Genomic DNA, 19,345 nt, shown 5'->3' with positions numbered 1-19,345 from the left:
CCCCACACCGCCCTCCATGAAGCCTTCCGTGGTGTCCAGTGCCAGGGCGCGGTTACCCCTTTGCATCCTCCATTGGCCTCGGGCCACCACTCTGTGTGCACTCGACTGCCACATGTTTCTCTACGCCCCACGCCTGGGGCACCTTCTTCCAGACCAAGGCTTCGCACATCCTTCACTCAGTCCAGATCCCTGATTGGAACACAGCCGGAGCCCTCCCCACCGAGCCTCTATGGAATGGCACCTACCCCCCACATCCTGTTCTGTTTTTCTCCATAGCAACGGTCACCACCTAACATAGTGTATGTTTCTTTGGGGTTTTTTTGTACCTTATTCCTTCATTAGAATTTAAGCTATGTGGGAGTTTTATCCCCCTTCTAGAACAGGTACTCGACAAAAATATGGTAAATGCTGAGTAAAATAATTAATTTAACAAAGACTTTCTGAACATCTGGTATGGGCTGTGCGTTGTGCACGGTAGATGCTGAGAATGCAGTGAGAACAAGACAATCACATTCTCCTTCCGCTTGGAGCTTACAGCCCAGCAAGCAAGATAAGGGTTAATTCAGTAGGCACACAGATAGTATGTGGTGACAAGCTGTGCCAAGTAGAGGATGTATAAGAGCAAATAACAGAATTTGATCCCATTGAGGGGAGGGGTGGTGATCAGGGAGGGCTTCTCTGTGTAGGTGACATTTGAGTTCCAAAGGATGTGAGAGAGTTACCCACACAAAGGAAGAATCTTCCAGGTAGGGAAGGGAAGTCTCTGCGGCAGGGAGGAGCCCCATCAGGTGGAGTCCTTGTGACAGGAGCAGAAAGCCCAGCGATTCTGCAGGTGTCCCTTGCCAGGGTGTCAGAAAACCCCCAAGGCAGAAAACTAGAGCTCCTGCACAGGAGAGGAGACGCTGGTTTTGGTTACTGTGGCAACGGCTGGAGTCAAAAGTGTCCTGACCACTTTCACACTCTTTGTAACAGGCGCTAGAGTGAAAAAAAGAAAGAAAGAAACTAACAAGTGTTGGTGAGGATGAGGAGAAATTGGAGCACTCGTGCACCGTTGCTGGGAATGTAGGATGGCGCGGCCACTCTGGAAATCAGTATGGAGGGTCCTCAAAAAATTAAACATGGACCCATCATATGATCCACCAATTCCATATCCAGGGATACATCCAAAATAATTGTAAGCAGGGACTTAAACAGCTCCCTGTACACCAATGTCATAGCAACATTACTCACAATAGCCAAAACGTGGACTCAACCCAAATGTCCATCAGGAGATGAATGGAAAAACAAAATGTGCAGGCGCCTGGGTGGCTCAGTCAGTTGAGCGTCCAGCTTCGCCTCAGGTCATGATCTCATGGTTCATGGGTTCAAGTCCTGCATCAGGCTCTGTGCTGACAGCTCAGAGCCTGGAGCCTGCTTGGGATTCTGTATCTCCCTCTCTCACTACCCCTCCCCTACTTGCACTCTGTCTCACTCTGGCTCTCAAAAATAAATAAATGTGAAAAAAATGTTTTAAAGAAAAACGAAATATGATCTATCCGTACAAAGGGATGTCATTCAGCCTTGAATAAGGAAGGACATTCTGGCTACAACATGATTGAACCTTGAAGACATCATGCTAAGTGAAATAAGTAGACACAAAAGGACAAATCGTATGAGGCCACTTTTATATGGTACCTAGAGTAAATTCTTAGGGACAGAAGATAGAATGGTGGTTGCCATGGGCGGGGTGGGGCAGGGCCAGGGGAATGCGAGTTATTGGCTTAATGGGTAGAGTGTGGGTCTGGGGAAATGACATTCTGGAGATGGGTGGCAGTGATGGTAGCACAAGACTGTGAATATACGTAAAGCCACTAAACTGCACACTTATAAGTAGTAAAAATGGTAAAGTGTTATGTTACATTTTACCACCATAAAAACACAGAAAGGATAAAGACTGAGCTAGGAGCTATGAGGGAGGGCACAAGAGGGGTCCAGTACAGGATGTCATGGGGCTTTGAAAGGGGCACCTAAAAGGGGGGGCATTTAAACTTGTCCAGTGTGCAGAGGGGTGAGAGAGTGGGAGGTGGTGGGGAGCACCGTGAAAGCTGTCTGGACCAGGCCAGGTCTAAACTGAGGACTGAGTGGGAGCTCGGGGGACAGGTGCGGAATATGTTTCAGCCAGAGTGAACGGCGTTGATGAATTTATTCACTCGGGCTGGGCCATTCAGGGCCTTTGGGAGACTTGTCCTGCAGCCAGGGGCTCTAACCAAGCACGACCTCTTTGTGCTTTGGGAAGAGGGCTCTGAGGGGACCACTGTGGAAAAGGGAGCCCCATGGGCAGTAGAGGGCTCAGCTGCAGGTGTGGTGAGAGGTGCTGAGGCAGGCCAGATGGAGAGAAGCTGATGAAAGAGACTTTCCCAGGCTCAGTCGCTAAAGGCCTGTGAGGGTGTTAAAGGAGACTTCCAGGCTTCTGGCGTGGGGGAGGGGGCTGCCAGTCAGGGGGCCCTCAGGAAGGGAAGCAGGTCTATGGGTGGTTAAGTATGAAGAGGGCAGTCTTGGACATGTTGGGTTGGAAAAGCCCATTGGATGCCCAGATGGAGGTATCCAGGGACAGGTAGACGATAAGTCCAGAGCTCCGGAGCGAAGTTGGCCCTGAAATGGAGCCTGGGGAGTCATCGACATCGAGAACTCAGATTCCAGCCTGGTGAGGCAGCTAAGGCGACTCAAGAAAGAAGACACGCAGGCGTGGTGCAAACAGGACGGATGCCCCCTCCCCCCACCGGCCTCCCGCCGACCTTAGAGCATCAGCCCTCAGGATGCTCCAGAAGCCCTCTCCCCAGAGCTCCCAATCTCCTTCCTTCCCCTCTCACTGTTCTTCCAGTTATCCTTTAAAGGGTTCTCATTTTCCAGCCTCATCTTAAAATTATATTGGGCAAGCTATTGCTGATACAACGTTACATAACAAACAGCCCCCAACATGTCAGTGGCTGATGATAAAAGCCATTTATTTCTCACTCACAGGTCTGCAGCCAGTCTGAGCAGCTCTGCTTTAGTGTGCAGCTCGAGTCTGCTCTTGGCTCTCCGTCGCTGGAGCCCAGGCTGAAGGGCAGAAGCAGCCTGACATGTTTTTTTTAGAGCATTAGACGCCAAGTCCATCCACACAAGCGTCCGCCTCTTCCCAAGCATCCATGGGGCCGGGAGATGGATGCCTCCCTCAGAAAGGGAGGCAGAGATCTGCTACCCAAGTTACCACGAATGAGCTTTTCTCAGCCCCTGTCCTTGACCTTCCCTTTTGCTTTGGGCAAGTGCAGCCATGCCCATGGCATTGACATACCTGAGCCTCCATGATGGTTTCCTGAATGCACCCCACTGGCCCATATACCTTTCTCAGCACCAGCCCCGCATCTGTTCAGTTAAAAGGCATTCCCGCCTGGAGGTCTCCCAGGTGACTCAAAGTAGTGTCCAGAACTGGACTCATTATTTCTCCCCACCCAGTTCCTACCCAGTCCTCATCTCTCTGCCAGGCACCAGCACCTAGCGAGTTCCCTGGGCCAGAAACCCAAGAGTGGGTCTCAGCTCCTTTTCTTCCTTATCCCCAGGCCCCTCTGCCAGCGCCTGAGTTGGTCAGTGGGATCTAGTAAGCCTCCCACATTTTCAAAACATATTTTATTTTTGGGTACCCTGTACATCCAATGTGGGGCGTGAACTGACAACTCTGAGATCAAGAGTCACATGCTCCACCGACTGGGCCAGCCAGGCGGCCCATAAGCATCCACATTCTGTTCACCGGCCACCCCCTTGCTCATCAATGGCCAGCCCTGGATTACTGCCTAACGCCCAACTGATCTCTCTGCCTTCAGCCTCTCCCCCAACCCTCCACCCTCTCTTCTCAGCCAGAGGGACATGTTTAAGGCACAGATGTGACCATGGCATGATTTTGCTCAAAACTCTTTGATGGCTCTCCTTCTCATACAAGATGAAACCCAAGGTCCTTAGCAAAAAAAAAGTTCAAGGTCCTTCACCATCTGGCTCCTGTGTGCCTTTGTAGCTCGCTGCTCACCAGCGTCCTGAGAACCGGGGATGGACGTGCTCCTGGGGGATTTGCAGCCTGAGGGGGAGACGCACAAGTGTCCCAGTACTTATGATACAACGTGACAAGTGTCACCACGGAGGGCACAGGCCCCTGTGGGCATAGTGCAGGCGTGTTAGGCTGGTCCAGTGGGCCAGAGAGGGTGGCTAGGAGGAGGTGGCCTTCCTGGACAGTAATGGGAGTGGACGAGCACTCTCAAGGAGAAGGTGGAAGACAGAGCTCTGAGGAGCACCCACAGATCTGATGGAGGAGGAGCTGATGGAAGTGACGGAGGAGGCCTGTCCAGAGGGGGGGCCAGTGGAGAGGAAATGTGGGGAGGGGGTGCCTAGGGAACACAGTGCTTCAAGGAAGATGTTGAATCCCAGAGAGCGGTCAAGCAGCAGAGAGCTCTGCAGAAGCCATGACTGGCGGGTGATGGCAGTTTGGGGGGGAGCAATCTGGCCAGAAGCCGTATCACAGCAGTGGCGGTGTCGGAGGGGAGACAGAGACAGCAGATACAGACAACTCTCTAGTGACGTGGGGCTGTGAAGGAGGTAAGAGGCAGGCCAGTGCTCCAGAGGTAAGGAGCGTTGCCATGTTTGGGTTGAAGACAGAGGGACTAGGACCTGTATGGATGGTGACCAGAAGGAGAGGGTAGAGAGGGAGAGGCCAAAGGCACGAGCTGCAGGCCAGGCCCACGTTACAGCGAAGTCTCTCCCTAAGGGGGAAGGGATGGGGCTTAGCACAGCTGGAGGGACGCCTTGACTCCCCTCTGGGAACACAGAGATGGGGAGACTCAGCCTGTGCTCTCAAGATGCTCATGGCCGGGGCGCCTGGGGGGCTCAGTTGGTTAAGCATCCGACTTCAGCTCAGGTCATGATCTCACAGTTCGTGGGTTCGAGCCCCACGTCGGGCTCTGTGCTGACAGCCAGCTCAGAGCCTGGAGCCTGCTTCAGAATCTGTATCTCCCTCTCTCTCTGACTTTCCCTTGCTCACGCTGTCTCTCTCTCTCAGAAATAAATAAAAGAACATTTAAAAATAATTTAAAAAAAAAAAGATGCTCATGGCCTGGGGGAGGGGCCTTTGCAGAGGAAGTAAGCTTGGAGGTGGGGCTTTGAGGGTTGAGCAAGAATTTGCTGGACAGAGCAGCAGTGGTGAGCAGACCCCAGGCAAGAGAGCAGCATGAGGCATGGGTGTTGGGGTCGGGGGATGGCATGGGGACTGGAGAGGGAGACCAGGGAGCTTCTCACTCCCTTCCACACTGACGTCGTGGGCACCCATGGGCCCAGAGGGAAGGCAGGGCTGTGCCTTGTTCACGTCTGTGTTGCCCGGTACCTAGCTTCTATGCGTGTTGAGTAACAGAGGGTCCACCTGGGACAGAGTACATCTAGCCTAAGGGTGGGTGCTGTGGAGCTAGCAAATCTTTCTCGGTGGGGGGCCATCGCCTCTCTCCCTCCCAAGTGCCGGACACTGTGCTGGGCTGGCACCGAGTGCTCAATAAATGTCAGCTGTGTCCCTGGGGGCCCTGGGTTCCAAACCTCCTCTCTAGCCACCCTCTGAGGCCACCAGGGGAGGAGGCGTGGGCGCAACCCTCTCCCCCAGCTATCTGGGGCACCCAGAGCAGAGCTCACTGGCTCATTCTCCGATTCGGAGCCCTGTTTCCACGGAAACAGACATCGGCAACCATCAAAGTCCCAGCTTTCAAACATGAGTCTCTTCCAAAACTTACTCTCACGTGACTCGTAGACTTCACAACTGTGGGGGCCAAAGGGACCTTACAGAGCATCCCCCCCACACACACACCTCCCTGTGTGGGGAAGGCAAAGTCAAGGCTAGAACACAGAGCCCCGGCTTCTGGATCAGTGATTCGGCCTTCATCTGGTGCTGCCCCAACCCCGGAGCCCCCACAGCCATCCTGACCCATTAGCCAGGGCCTCAGTTCACCCACCCGTCCATCTAAAGGGGAGAAAGTGCCAGAAGTCAGCCCACACCCGTCGGGCACCTCAGGATCCCGCCAGCTCAATGCAAGGGCAGCCCAGAACAATGGGCACAGGGGTGGGGGTGGTCAGCCCCTCTTCCAAGGGAACCTTCTCCTTGGTCAGTGAGGGCTGGGGTCCTGCCTCAGAGGATGTTGGGAGGAGGGAATGGGAGGACACAGGTCACCCACGGGCGCTGATCTGGCACAGAGCAAGGGACTTCTCTCTGCAGTGTCCCCCGGGCTCTGCCTCTCTGACCCTGAACGCCATCTGCCTGCTTGTGATCCAGGTCTCCACCTTCTCGTCTGCTCCATCTAGCAGTTCATTACTCTGCCTCTGTACCCCTATCTGTTCCTACCTCTTCTGTCTCCATGTCTTGGCCCATCTCTGTCTCTGAATCGCTCCATACAGTTCATTCTCTGTCCCTTTCTATGGGCCTCTCTGGGTTTTCTTTTCTTTTCTTTACCTATCTTTCTGGGTGTCTCTGTTCTCCCACCTAAGAGGTACCTGAGGTCAAGGATTTTGTCTGTTTTGTCCACTGTCAAATTCCCAGAGCCTACGACAAGGCCTGGCACATAGTAGGTGCTCAGCAAGCACTTGCCCAATGGATGATCTTTTTACACATCTGTCTGTTTCCCTCCCTTCCCGCGCATCTCTGCCGCCCCTCTCCGTCCTCTCTTGTGGCTTCATCTGCTGCTGTTACGTACGTGTCTTTGGACTTCCGCCTCTCCCTCTCCCTTTCTTCCTTTGTCTTTCTTTTTTGCCGTCTCTCATTATCTCTCCCTGTTCTGTCTGTCAGTGGCTACTGGCCTCTCTTTTACACATGTGGGCGCATGCACACACACACACACACACATCCATCTGCAGCATTCTTTCCTGTAAATGTTTCCTAGGTTGATGTGGATTTAGGAAACCTAAATTCAAGGCTACAGCTCCAACCCTCCGAGAGCCGCCTACATGCGTTCCCCCCCCCGCCAAATTACCAGTACAAACAGGGACCAGGCACTGGGGCTGCCCGCAGCAAAACTGGGGAGTCCACGATTTGTTTCCAGTGGCTCTGCTGGGCTCCAGAGTCACCACTGCCCTCTGCCCAGTGCCCCTCCTGAACGGCAAGACCCCCGGGGCCAGAAGACTCCCCCTTCAATAGTCTGCTGCAAGAAAAGGATCAGAGACCAGCCGCTCACTGCCACGGGGTGACCCTAGTCACCATCAGACTTCTTCAAGGGCCTGTTTAAAAATGTCTTCTCTGGAGGCGGGGGGTGGGGTGGGGAAGTGCCTGGGTGGCTCAGTTGGTTAAGCATCTGACTTCGGCTGAGGTCATGATTTCATAGTTCATGAATTCGAGCCCCACGTCAGGCTCTGTGCTGACAGCTCAGAGCCTGGAGCCTGTTTCAGATTCTGTGTCTCCCTCTCTCTCTGACCCTCCCCTGCTCTCTCTCGCTCTCTCTCTCAGAAATAAATAAAACATTAAAAACATTATTTTAAAAAATGTTTTCTCTGGGGAACTTAGAGAAAGTGAAGGTTTTGCCTCCAGGAAGAGGAGTGTTAGGCCCACTAGAAGCATGAGGAAGCAATATGAGCCAGTTCAGAGAAAGGTTTACACCCGAGATACCAACTTCGTAAACAGCCTAATCGGCAGACGGCACACCGTGGAGGTAGGAACAGGGGTATGGAAACCAACAGAAGGCCTCAGTCAACCTTACCTCTACTCTTTATTTGCTGTGTGACCTTGGGTAAACTATTGCACCTCTGAGCCTCCACTTCTGCATTTGGAAAATGGAGGTCATGGTGTCATTGTTTCGGAGTGAGATTCAGAGCAAGGTGTACCAAGCATTTCACACTTCATGCTTAGTATATGGTCAGTGAACGATCATTTTCAATTTTTCTCTCAGTGCATTGGATATGCCGGGAAAGACAGAGCAAAGATGTGTCATATATCTGTACTGCACTAGGTCCTGTGCTGGGGCTGCAGGCCAGTCTGTGCAGTGCTTACTAGCTCTAAATTTGGGATCAGAGAGGCCACTTACTGCTGTATCATTGACCTGGAAACCTTGAATTTCCTCTTCTATAAAATGAAGGTCATCACACCAACTCTTTAGGGGGTTGTGGAGGATTAAATGAGATAATAGTTATAAAGTGCTTGGCCAAGTACATGGCCTGGCATGTGACCAGGAAATATTAGATGGCCCTAGCTTTCTAAATGTTAGCTCACTGGCTGTCACAACGATCCTAAAAGTATGTGTTCTTGCACCCATTCTCTAGGGAAGGAAGCCGGGCTTGGAGAGAAGGGGCAATTTACCAGCTAGCAGGAGGCAGGGCAAGGACCGGACGCTGGGCATCCCAACTCCAGCCTCTTTCTTGGCCAAAGCTCCCCAAAACCCCAAAGCTGAGCCCTAACTGATAAATCTTCCCTGAACACGCTCATGTGCTGACTCTCACTAGGCCATGATGTGATTGCACGAAGAAGCAACATGTGGGAGCAAAATCCCCAGCCTCATCCAGGACACCCCAAGACCTTGAACTTGACACAGAGCCACAAATGCGAGAAGAGCTGGAGAAAAGGTCCAGAGCAAGAAACTGAACAATGGGACATGTGAAATCATTCAGCAAAAGGGTGTCTGTCGATGTGCTGATGTGAGTTCCAGGGAAGTGTTATTCATGAGTGTGGTTTATCTTCTATCCCGGTCTGGAAACAAGAATCGGAGGCATGGTTCCCCACTGGTACTCTGAGGTCTCCTATGGAGGGAGGGAACAAAGAGGGGTGGCTGCTTATGAGAATTATCCTGGAGTCAGTGAAGGGATCTCAAGGCAGAAGACCCAACCGGACACACCCGGAGCCTACTCGCTCCATGGCTAAGTCCCCCAAATGCCTTGTGGTGAGAGACAAACCCAGTGGGTAGCCTGGAGAGGGAGAAACCAACTCAGTCACAGTATCTGGACCATAGGTACCCCATTCTGTCCCCTAAATGGCTCAATTCCAATAGTTGGATGGAACTACTAACTGAGCCATCAGGGGGTAAATGGAGGGAGCCTTCCAGAAAGAGGACAATGTCTTTAACTGATAGGAATGCCTGGTAACACTAACTCACCCCCACCCCATCCCCCCTTTTTGTATTTTTCCAACCTGTCAGAGCTGTAAGGCACCCTCTAAGTGAAGGGATTCCCATGCCTAGGTGCTGGCTGGCTGGCAGGTACCAAAAAAAAATTTAAAAACCAGTAGGGAAGTACTTGGCTTGGCTTAGCAAGGTGCTGGGGCCGAATTGCAGGTGAGGCACTGCCACTTCTTGGAAAATGAACTGTCTTCAGAGCAGCACCTTTCTCTCCTATGTGTTTATTTATCCTCTACCACTTTGCAGACATGATTCCAGTTCAAAGAGCTTGCAACAAAGGGATTCTATTCCAAGTTATTTAAAGAGAAAAGAAGAAAGCAGGACCAAGGAAAGAGGAAGAGAATGGGAATGAGAAATACCTCTGCTGTGACTGAGCATCAGATGAAACTATAAGCTCCTGACCGGCCAAGGCAAAGAGGGAAACGCGATCACTTTTGAAACTCTCGACATAAAGATGATAGAAACTAAAATTTGTTGAGTACGATCTGAGATTTTTAACCTATAATCTCTCATTTCCTTCACAATACTCAGCCAGTAAGCCATTGTTATTCCCATTTCCTGGGAAGGAAAGCGAATCTCAGATGCTGCAGCAGATTCTGTGGTTGTGATTCACTGAGATACCCTCTCCTGGACCAATGCATTCATCCCATAGTTCCTGAGAATTTAGGATGCTGAATTTGCAGTAGTATTCCTCCCTGGAAATTGCTTTTGGTTGGAAGGGACTACTGCATCCAAAGTTATACCTGCTTAGAGAGGAGATTTCTACACCCATTCTGAGGGTCTAGAGGTCCCAAAAGGGTAATGTTCCCATCAAGGGACACAGTAAGAGTTCCAATGAACTTTAAACCATGGTTGCTCCCTGTTTACTTTGAACTCCTTGAGCTAAGAAACCATCAGCAAGAAAAAGAATCCCCATACTAGCAGAGGTAATTGACTTTGGTCAAAAGGAGGAGTTACAGGTGCATCCAGGTGGCGCAGTCAGTTAAGCGTCTGAATTTGGCTCAGGTCATAAGCTCGGGGTTCATGGATTCGAGCCCTGCATTGGGTGCTGGTGCTGACAGCTCAGAGCCTGGAGCCTGCTTTGGATTCTGTGTCTCCCTCTGTCTCTGTTCCTCCCCCACTTGCATTCTGCTTCCCACCCCCCTCCAAAAAGTAAAAATAAAAAAAAATTTTTAAAGGAGAAGTTACAGCCATGTGGTTAAACAATAGGAGCAGAGGAGAAGATGTGTCATTCTCAGACGATCCACTGGGGTGTCCTATGTACTACTGGTGTCCCAGTTTTAATGGCACATGGACTAGGCAAGCAGACCATGGTAACAAGGGGTTCAAACCCTTTGTGGTTAAGGGTCTGATTCTCTGCCAGGAAAGCTGCCTAGATGAGAAGAGATGCTGGCAAAAAGGGAAGGGACTCTAGATCAGGTGGTTGAAGGCTGATCACCATATCAGTTAATGGCCGTGAAGTCAACTTCTGCAGCTAGTGCTGTAGTTCATCCCACTAACCTTTCAAGTTTCCCAGAATACAAAGCCAACTAGAATCCTGGAGAAGTGATTCCCACACGGGTCAAACTTCATGGCAGCAAATGAATCAGGACCGTGCAAGGGGTGGACTGTAGTGGACACTCTGGTCCTCACCCAGGTTTCCTCTTCAAGGCTAACCCACCCATCCTAAGCTGCTTGGAATATTGCTGCAGGGGTCCTCACCCGATGTTACACCCCCTCCCAAAGGTGGCTAAGGTGGAGCTGCAGTGCCTGTTACTCTGCCTTATTTTGGGACATCTCCAAAGGGCCAGGCCAGCTTCATGACTCTCTGTAGGATCAGCCGAGGCTTCCATTACAGCCACATTGCTGGTCTGCCTCTGCTCCCAATCAATCCTGCCTTCCTACCTTCCTTACGGGCTCATCTTCCAAGAGCACTTCTGAATAAACTGTGGACCACAACGCTCAAAGTCACGTTCTTTCTAGGGAACCCAATCTTCAGTAAACATCTTGGTAAACTTGCTCAAGGTAACAGCCCAGATACACACCTTCCTTGCTGTGTCATGGAGGCAGTCTCCCAAAGGGGGCAACAATGTTCTTGAATTGAGTTATAAAAGTTTAATGAAGTATAACTTAGAATCAAAAGGTTTAAAATGTGTATACTATTGGGGTGCCTGGGTGGCTCAGTCGGTTGAGCTTCTGACTCTTGGGTTCAGCTCAGGTCATGATCTCATGGTTCTTGGGTTTGAGCCCCACATGGGGCTCTGCACTGGCATCGCATAGCCTGCTTGGAATTCTCTGTCTCCCTCTCTCCCTCTCTCTCTCTGTCAAAATAAACTTTTTAAAAATGCATATACTATTTGTAAGAGAAATTCTCAGTTTTCTGGGTGCTATTGTTGCATAACCAACTACTCTAAACCTATTGGTGTAAACAACAGCTCTTGTATCATGCTCTGGGATTCTGGGGACCTTAGACAGGGCACAGGAGGGGTGGTTGTTTTGGGCACTCAGCTAGCAAGACTCCAACAGCTAGAGGCCGGAATCTTCTCGGTATTTCTTCTCTCACACATCTGGTGCCTAGGCTATGATGACTCAAAAGTTGAGTTCCGCTAGGACTGTGACTTGGGCACTTGACTGCATGTCATCTGGTTTCGAAAGGGAAAATCCTGAGAAAGAGAATTTCCAAAATCCGGGGCATAAGATACATGAAATTTTATGAACTTGCCTTTGAGGCACGAACTGTCACTTCCACTGTACTCTAGTGGTCAAAGCCGCACAATTTCACCCAGAATTCAGGGAAGGGAATGTAGACCACACCTCTTGATGAGAGGAGTATCAAATAATTTGCAACCATCTGTTTTTTTAAACCACACACTTGTAGGAATTTATCATAGGGGCAAATACAGTCGTCCAACATCTATGTGAAAGGAAGCTTACCGCAACATTGTTTACAATGCTGCAAAACTGCAAACAATCCAAATGACCAATGACTCACAGGGATTGGTACAGTATGTCAATACTATGAAATATTATGTAGCTATATTTTAAACCGATACAATACAATGGAAAGATTTTTATAGTATATTGTGAAATGGAAAAAAGCTGGTTGTAGACAGTGCACATGATACAATACATTTTGATTTAAAGAATAGTTTAATTACAGAAATTTTCAACAAGCTCCTGCACCCTGCTCCTTGCTGTGAAACAGTTCACATTTCTGGGGGCAGAGGTGCTGGTGCTGGTGCTGGTGCTGGTGGATAGACACTGTAAGAGGAAGCATGTTTCTTTTTGGCAACTTTCCAGAGGACATAGCACTTGAGTTTTGAAATAATTAGCCCAATAAATGGAGAGGGTAGGTGTCAAAGTCATGTAGGCTGATTGCACACCCCTCCCAAACCCTGCATTCCTTCCACCAAACATTATCCTGTTGCCATTGCTGGTAATTGGTTTAAGAATGGGCATGTAATGGGGAGCTGGGTGGCTCAGTCCGTTGAGCATCTGGCTCCGGCTCAGGTCATGTTCTCACGGTTCATGAGTTCAAGCCCTGCGTCGGGCTCTGTGCTGACAGCTCAGAGCCTGCTTCGCATTCTGTGTCTCCCTCTCTCTCTGCCCCTCCCCTCCTCTCAAAAATAAACATTAAAAAAAAAGAAAAAAGGAATGAGCATGCAGCCAATCCTGGCCAATGTGAGCTGAGGGGAAGTCCGCTAGGGGGGTTCTGAGGAAAACTTTCAAGCATCAAATAAAAAGACACTAGACATGGTTTCTTTTTCAACCTGTGGACATTGTCATGTCTAGGAGTGAAGATTGAATTTACTGCCATCTACTTTTAATCCAGAAGGGATTCAATCAGGTTCAACTGAATCTGATCCCAGTGGTGGCAGAGAAAAGAGACAAAATGAGCTGCCTCCTCAACGTTTTTGTTGCGTGTACAGTGCTTGGGGCCCATCTTGCCTCTATGCCAAGTGAGACCATGCGTTTCTTGATTGTGTAAGCCTGTTTGCATTCGGGGTTTCTGTTACTTGCAGCTGAAAAACATGCTAACTATCCCAAAAGAGCATCCCAGTTACCAGGAATAGATGAGAGAGTATGGCCTGTATCTTAGTATGGTTTCAGGTGAAGCTGCATATGGGGAGGAGGGCTGACAACAGAGAGGCCAGTAGACCCAGGTCATGACAAGATTATGCCATTGAAGGTTCAAGGGCTTCCTCCTGAGGGCAAGAGGGAACTGGCATTTTATTTTTTTTAATTTATTTTATTTTAATGTTTATATTTTGTTTTAGAGAGAGACAGAGCCAGAGCACAAGTAGGGGAGAGACACAGACAGAGGGAGACACAGAATCCCAAGCAGGTTCCAGGCTCCAAGCTGTCAGCACAGAGGCCGATGCAGGGCTCGAACCCACAAACCGTGAGATCATGACCTAAGCCGAAGTCAGACGCTCAACCGACTGAGCCACCCAGTCGCCCCTGATTTATTTCATTTTAACTAAACTCTACTCCACACATGGGGCTTGAACTCTTGACCCCATGATTAGGAGTCGCATGCTGTCCCTACAGAGCTAGTCAGTTGTCCCGGCCAAGAGTTTTAAACAGCAAAGTGATTTGTTCAAATCGGCATTCAGAAAATCACTCTAGTAGCTACTAACAATTTGAAGGAAAGAGAGAGCGAGAAAGAGACAGAGCGCATGTGAAAGTGAGCGCAAGGAAATTAGGTGGAATACTGATGGGCAACAGCAGTGAGGTAGGGAGCAGGAGAAAGTCAAAGGAGTGTGGAAGAGGCCGAGTTGCCAGGCTAGGTGAGCACCGGACTGTGATGGAGAAGAGGGGCGTGGGGCTCTCTCCCAGGGTTCAGGCTGTGGTGTCTGGGGGGATGGTGGCGCCAAGCACAGAGAAGGGCAATTCCCTTCCTTCAGAGAGCTGCCATGACCGGCTTTGGTGAACCATCCCCAAAACACTGGACAGAACCTTTGGGGTGGAGGGGGGTGGTCTACCATCAGTTTGGCTAAAATATGGACCCCGATCCAAGCCTGGACAATTAAATGGTCTCCTTGGAATCTGAACCTTGACTTGTCTCACAATGTAATCAATTTTTGTCTTAGTCTGGACGTCCTTGAACTCAGGGCCTGAGCAAGGGCTTCTGTGCAGGAAGTGTTTGCAGGGGAAGTAATTCCAGGGAGCAGGAGAGAGGAACTTGGAAGAGAAATCTAACCCAAGGGTTATTATGTTGGATGTTCCAGACCACTGAAAACTTCTGAAGAGTAAATTGTGAGTCTCAGAATGGTCTGCAAGAGGGGATGGTCGGATGTGAAGGGAGAAGCCAGTGTGCATTGGCTCCTGACCCCACTGGGAAAGAACAGACTCTCCCCACATCCAGGGGTTGCCCACGACGTGTGGCCTGTAGGCTCCCACAGGCACCTCAGGTAGCGGCCACAGAGAAGTTGGGGGCAGAAGCGAGAGGCTGCAGCACGTCTCATTGTGAGGTGGAGCACTGTCAGTGCAAACTGGGTCAAAACCTGTGCAGAAGAGACCACAGTGGCAGCCCAGGGGGCCTGAGAAGATGTGAGGCAGGGCCCAAGAGACGTCTTGTATGGGCTTTCTTAAAAGGCTGCTGTGTCCTGCTGCCTGGACCTCCAAACCTCTTCTCCCCACATTCTCTGCAAGGCCTAATGGCCAGCTATTCTTTCCATTCTACAAGCCACACCACAGCCTTCCCGTGAGTTCCTTTTGGGCTCACATTAGTCATAGCCAGTTTCTGCTGCTTAAGTCCAAAAAAATGCTAGTGGATGTAGCACATGCCATCGTAGAGAGCAAACTCAAAAACTATTGTGGAGAGGGGCGCCTGGGTGGCTTAGTCGGTTAAGCGTCCGACTTTCGCTTAGGTCATGATCTCGCCGTTCGTGGGCTGGAGCCCCGCGTCGGGCTCTGTGCTGACTGCCAGCTCAGAGCCTGGAGCCTGTTTCAGTCTGTGACTCCTTCTCTCTCTGACCCTCCCCTGCTCGCACTGTCTCTCTCTCTCCTAGAAATAAAAAAAAAAAAAAAAAAAAAAATTATTGTGGAGAAAGGAACACAACATTGTCTGTAGTATCTCTTCAAAGATCCCTTGATAAAATCGGACGGCTGAGGCTGTCTTCTGAGGGTGTGGCCTCCCACTGCTTCTGGGAGAGCATTTGAACCCCTATAGCGAGAGTGTCCAGGTGCTCGTGTCGGAGAACAGCAAAGACAGCCTGTATCTCATCAAAAGCCCTCGATGGATGTGCTCTTGGGCTGAGAAAAAGTCTTCAAGATACAGCATGTGAGAGTGGGTCTGGTTGGACCTAGGTCTTGACCCTGGGTAAGGAGTTTCATGAGTGTATGGGCACAGGATGGAATTACATTGTAATTGAAGCATTTGAGTATTTGTGTGTGTGTGTGTGTGTGTGTGTGCACGCACGCACGTGGATCGGCCAGCTTTCCTCAGCAGAGATAGTGCCAGAGATACTGATCAGATATCACTTTTAGGAAATTATGGAAAAAAGGCTGGGAAAGAAGACATCTTGGCAAGTAAAGAGAAACTGGTGGAACAAAGATGCATCAAGTGAAGTGTTCCTTTATTTTTTATTTTAGGAGCATTAACTAAGCTCAGATGCTGGGTACCTGTGCCCTCAATGGAGCCCCAAGTCTAATAAAGCTGACAGAGACAAATATAAAGTTTAATAGGAAATCATGAGAGCTAAGATAGAGGGGTGTACATTGGAGCGAGTATTTTATCATGGGAAATCCAGAAAGGCTGGCTAGAGGAGGAAGTGCCTGGGTGGGTCTTGAAGGAGGAAGAGGAGCATCTGGGCAGTGGACAGGGAATAAGGAACAGCAGACTAAGAATCAGCCCAGGAAAATTCCAGGAGTGTAAAATAACATGGTGCGTTAGGAGACTGAGTGACAGGTAATGAAGGGAGGCAGCCAGGGAATTTGTACCTGATCCTACATGAAAAGGCGAGCCGTTGAGAAGTTCATTTGGGAAAGAACATTATTGAATGCGTATTTTTATATATTTAATTTTTTTAAGTTTACTTATTTATTTTGAGAGAGAGAGAACCAGCAGCAGAGGAGCAGAGAGAGGGGACAGAGGATCCAAAGTGGGCTCTGTGCTGACAGCACGGAGCTCCACATGGCACTCAAATCCACGAACCTGGAGATCCTGACCCGAGCCAAAGTCAGACACTCAACCAACTGAGCCACCCAGGCCACCCATATTTATGTACATATATATATATTTTTTTAATATTTTTATGCTTTTACTTTTATTTTTGAAAGGGAGACAGAGTGTGAGTGGGGGAGGGGCAGAGAGAGGGAGACAGGATCTGAAGCAGGCTCCATGGTCTGAGCTGTCAGTGCAGAGGGTTGAACTCCAGCACTGGGAGATCATGACCTGAGCTGAAGTCAAGGCGCCCAACCAAGTGAGCCACCCAGGTGCCCCTATATATATATATATATATATTTTTTTTTTTTTTTAATGTTTGTTTATTTTTGAGAGAGAGAGAGCAGGTGAGGGGCAAAAAGAGGGAGACATAGAAGTTCCAAAGCAGGGTCAGCACTGACAGCAGAGAGCCCAATACAGGGCTCGAATTCATGATCTGCAAGATTATGACCTGAGCCAAAGTCCGATGCTCATGGTTTGTGAGTTTGAGCCACATGTCGGGCTCTGTGCTGATAGCTCAGAGCTTGGAGCCTACTTCAGATTCTGTGTCTCCCTCTCTCTCTGCCCACCCCCCACTCGTGCTCTGTGTCTCTCTCAAAAAATGAATAAACGTAAAAATAAATAAATAAATTAAACGTGTGTGCCATAAAAAAAATTCAAGCAGTACGAAAAGAGTGGAAAGTAAACCCTTTTCTTCCCACCTAAGCCTTCTCAGGGAGCCTTAATAGTTGGCCAGCTTACAGTTAGCAGTTTCCTGTGTAGCCCTCCAAATGTTTTCCATATCCCTCTGAACACATTCGTGTATATATCCTTTTCACTTCTAACAAATAAGTTCATGCTATATATACTGTGCCTTGTGCCTTGCTGTTTTATCTTACCAGTACATCCTAGACCCCTTTTCACGTGACACAAAGGTGTGTCTCATTCTTTTCAACAGCATCAGAGTATTGGATAGCATTGCTGAACAAATTACCTTCCGAAATTATGACGCCCATTGACACAGTCACTAAGCGCGTATGAATGTTGCCGTTAGCTTTCCTCCTGTCAGCGTCCTAGCAGTCGTTTTCATCTTGACAGCCTGACATCTCATTGACAGTTTGGACAATCTGATATCTCTTTGGTTTAATTTACAGTGATTCATTTAATTATAAGGGAGGTTGCTCATCTTTTTACTGTGTTTATTGACCATTTGTATTTGTTTTTCCAGCAAACAGCTTATTTGTATCCTTTATCTGCATTTATGTCTGTTAGTCATATCAACTTACAAAAATATTTATATTTTAATGAAATGTGACATTTATGAGTCATAATAGTTTCTATATACATGTGCATTAATACATGCACAACATACATATAATATACATATGCATGTGTATTGACATATGTACATATAATATATATTAATTATATTTTGTGTTTATTTAAAATTTTTGCCATATGGAAATTTATAGTTTTTTATGTTCTCAAATTTTTCATGTCTTTTTTAAAAAAAATTTTTTAAAGTTTATTTATTTTTGAGAGAGAGAGAGAGAGAGAGAGAGACAGAGCATGAGTGGGGGAGGAGCAGAGAGAGAGGGAGACACAGAATCTGAAGTAGGCTCCAGGCTCTGAGCTGTCAGCACAGAGCCCGACACGGGGCTCGAACTCACAAACCGTGAGATCATGACCTGAGCCTAAACCAGACGCTTAACCAACTGAGCCACCCAGGCGCCCCTCATTCACATCTTTAATAGTTTCTAGCTTAAAGCCATACCTGAAAGTCTGAGCCCATTCCTGGGTTATGAATGAATTCACTGACGTTTTCCTCCAGCACTTTTATGTTAAACTCTTGATTCTGAGTGGCATTCGGTTTAGACATGTATGTCCCTGAGCACACACTTTGCTGGAAACTTCATAGTCCCCTATGTTCCCAATTACTTCTTCCATTTATTCAACCAGGATTGCATTTTCTTTACCAAGAGAGAGTCTTCGTTTCCAACTTATGAGTGAGGCTTATAATGAGGACCCATGCCCAGACTGCAAATGATAAAGACAAAAGTCACAGGAGACTCTGAAGCCTGCCGTTCTGTCCGTCTCTGAGAACTGTACATTCTACACAGAAGGGTAAGTGCTCATTGTGTCATGGAAAGGGGTGAGGTGGGCAGGTGAGTAAAATGGCGACCAGCACCAGTGAAGATGTGGTGGTCTGGGAATGCGCACCGATGCTGCTGGGACTACCCGGAACTGGCCCTTCTGGAGAGCGAGGTGGCAACCCGTGCCAGGAGGATCTCACGCTCTGTGACCCGGTAACTCCACTTCTGGGGGTTAACCTGAACAAATAACCAGGGAACGGAATATTCACATGCTAGAGACTTTATCACAAGAAATTAATAAGAAGGAAACAGTGACACAGTTGGAAGAGCCAAAGGTGGTGATTAGATAAATTAATAATGCCTCAAATTACAGAATATTTTATGGCCATTAATAATCCTGTTTTAAAGAAATAGTCAATGTTACGAGAAATGTTTATGATATAATTTTAATTGAAAAACATAAGAATGTAAAATACTGGGGCTCCTGGGTGGCTCGTTGTGTAAAGTGCCCAACTCTTGATTTCAGCTCGGGTCATGATCCCATGGTTCAGGAGACTGAGCCCCATATTGGGCTCTACACTGACAGCACAGAGCCTGCCTGGGATTCTCTGTCTCTCTCTCTCTCTGCCCCTCCCCTGCTTACACATGTGTGTGTGTGTGTGCATGCTCTCTCTCTCTCTCCCCGTCTCTCAAAAATAAATAAACATTAAAAAATAAAGTATTTATATAGTATGAGACATTTCCCCCCCAATTTATGTTGTATGATGTGTGTGTCTGTGTGTGATATACACATTGGTTAGTAGCTCTGAATTTGAGTAAGTCACTTCTCTCTAGAAGTCAGTTTTATCCTCTGTAAAATGGGGCACTGGTAGTACTCACCTCACAGGGCTGCTGTAGGAATTAAATAAGACAGAACAACAACAACAGAAACATGAAAAGTAGTGAAAGACCAAAAAAAAATTCATGATGGGGTTATAGATGCTTGGACTTTT

The sequence above is a fragment of the Hyaena hyaena genome, unplaced genomic scaffold (genome assembly GCF_003009895.1).
Source record: "Hyaena hyaena isolate Hyena2069 unplaced genomic scaffold, ASM300989v1 scaffold_5, whole genome shotgun sequence".
Classification (NCBI taxonomy): domain Eukaryota; kingdom Metazoa; phylum Chordata; class Mammalia; order Carnivora; family Hyaenidae; genus Hyaena; species Hyaena hyaena.
This window is presented reverse-complemented; position numbering follows the sequence as displayed.